General features: G+C 38.4%; 1 pseudogene; it reads left to right on the top strand.

Annotated features, from left to right (window-relative positions):
• The first annotated feature begins 1,112 nt into the window (after positions 1-1,112).
• Positions 1,113-2,352, top strand: LOC130831644 (dnaJ homolog subfamily A member 1-like; annotated as a pseudogene).
• The last annotated feature ends 236 nt before the right edge of the window (positions 2,353-2,588 follow it).

Genomic DNA, 2,588 nt, shown 5'->3' with positions numbered 1-2,588 from the left:
ATTTTGTTCAATTCAATTCAATCTTGGAAGCCCATGAACTAATTTTGTGTGTCAGATTGCTTTGGATCTGAATTTTTAAATTTTAGCTCTTGCAGCATTGGATAGAACATTTAACTAGCTCATCACTGTTCACCAATAATGGCCACAAAATAAAATTCAAGTGCATTAGCTATGTCTATGAAATAAAGTTTTATTTTCTCTGTTTATACATTTAAAAAGATCAGCATACTAAATTTTCCCTAAGAGGAAAAATAAAACCACCTAACCTGCTGCTCTCTCTTTCTCTCTCTCTCCCCCCCACCTCTCTCTCTCTATGTATATATATAGCCTAAAACATATATATATAGTCTATAATCAGTTGATATTTTTTTCCATTCATCAAACCTTCCCTCAGTAGAAAAACTCTCTCTCCATAACTGTTCAAATATCTAGTTAAAAAGAGAAAAATATATTCTAAATCTTATAACATTTGAAAACATTTGTAAGTTTAACATTATCTGGAGAAACCATAATACTAGCTAATGAGTAGCTTCATAAAGAGAATTTAATTTTAATTTTAATTGGAGTGTTTTGGCATCATAGTGAAGTAAAAAATCACAACAAATATGGAAATGATTTGCATGGGTGAGGGGGTAAGGGGTCTCATTACCCAGGAGCAAGAGGAAAAATTTCCTGCTTTTGAGGCAAAAGTGTCTTCCTTAAAAATTGTTCATTCAGCAAAAAAGATACATGCACCCTAATGTTCATTGCAGCACTATTTACAAAAACCAGAACATGGAAGCAACCGAAATGTCTACCAACAGAGGAATGGATAAAAAAAGATGTGGTACATATATAAAATGGAATATTAGCCATAAAAAAGAATGAAATAATAATGCCATTTGCAGCAACATGGGTGGACCCAGATATTGTCATACTGAGTGAAGTAATTCAGACAGAGAGGGACAAATACTGTATGATATCACTTATATGTGGAATTAAAAAAATAATGGGGAACTTTCCAGAACGCTCAGTGAGAAGCGGAGGAGCGGCGGCTGCTTGAACTGCGCACAGCAAAGCGCTCCTTCTGGCTCCCTGACACCGGCATCCAGCTCACTCACCGGCTGTAGAAAATGGTGAAAGAAACCACTTACTATGGTGTTTTGGGGGTCAAACCCAATGCCACCCAAGAAGAATTGAAAAAGGCTTACAGGAAACTGGCCTTGAAGTACCACCCTGATAAGAATCCAAATGGAGAGAAGTTTAAACAGATTTCTCAAGCTTACGAAGTGCTCTCTGATGCAAAGAAAAGGGAATTATATGACAAAGGAGGAGAACAGGCAATTAAAGAAGGTGGAGCAGGTGGCGGTTTTGGCTCGCCCATAGACATCTTTGATATGTTTTTTGGAGGAGGAGGCAGGATGCAGAGAGAAAGGAGAAGTAAAAATGTTGTACATCAACTCACAGTAACCTTAGAAGACATATAATGGTGCAAGAAGAAAACTAGCTCTGCAAAAGAATGTGATTTGTGACAAATGTGAAGGCTGAGGTGGTAAGAAAGGAGCAGGAGAGTGCTGTCCCAATTGCCGAGGTACTGGAATGCAAATAAGAACTCATCATATAGGACCTGGAATGGTTCAGCAAATTCAGTCTGTCTGCATGGAGTGCCAGGGCCATGGGGAGCGGATCAGTCCTAAAGATAGATGTAAAAGCTGCAATGGAAGGAAGATAGTTCGAGAGAAGAAAATTCTAGAAGTTCATATTGACAAAGGCAAGAAAGATGGCCAGAAGATAACATTCCATGGTGATGGAGACCAAGAACCAGGACTGGAGCCAGGAGATATTATCATTGTTTTAGATCAGAAGGACCATGCTGTTTTTACGCGATGAGAAGACCTTTTCATGTGTATGGACATACAGCTGGTTGAGGCATTGTGTGGCTTCCAAAAGTCAATATCTAACCCTCAACAACTGGACCATAGTCATCACTTCTCATCCAGGTCAGATTGTCAAGCATGGTGATATCAAGTGTGTGCTAAATGAAGGCATGCCAATTTATCGTAGACCATATGAAAAGGGTCGCCTAATCATTGAATTTAAGGTAAACTTTGCTGAGAATGGTTTTCTCTCCCCTGATAAACTCTCTTTGCTGGAAAAACTCCTATCTGAGAGGAAGGAAGTAGAAGAGACTGATGAAATGGACCAGGAAGAACTAGTGGACTTTGATCCAAATCAGGAAAGATGGCACCATTACAATGGAGAAGCATATGAGGATGAAGAACGTCACCCTCGGGGTGGTGGCCAGCGTCAGACCTCCTCATGGGGCCGGTGAATATCACTCGCTGCTGGCATTTTATTTGCAATAGTGATTGAATGAAGGACTATAATCATACTATGCTCACTGCTTGCTATTGTTTTGTTTTAATATTCAATTATAGTAATGTTTTAAAAGTTAAATGAAAAATAAACTCGAATATAAAAGCTCTGACTTTGCCCTGTATGTATGATGACTTCAGTGCACAAGATAAGTTTAATACTTGTAAAACTACTTTAAGAAATTTCTCTTAGCATTTGTTAGGCCATACTTTGAAGGTGATTTCAGCTGTGTA

The sequence above is a fragment of the Hippopotamus amphibius genome, chromosome 11, assembly GCF_030028045.1.
Source record: "Hippopotamus amphibius kiboko isolate mHipAmp2 chromosome 11, mHipAmp2.hap2, whole genome shotgun sequence".
Classification (NCBI taxonomy): domain Eukaryota; kingdom Metazoa; phylum Chordata; class Mammalia; order Artiodactyla; family Hippopotamidae; genus Hippopotamus; species Hippopotamus amphibius.
The sequence above is the reverse complement of the archived record's forward strand: the minus strand, read 5'-3'. Positions and strand labels throughout refer to the sequence as shown.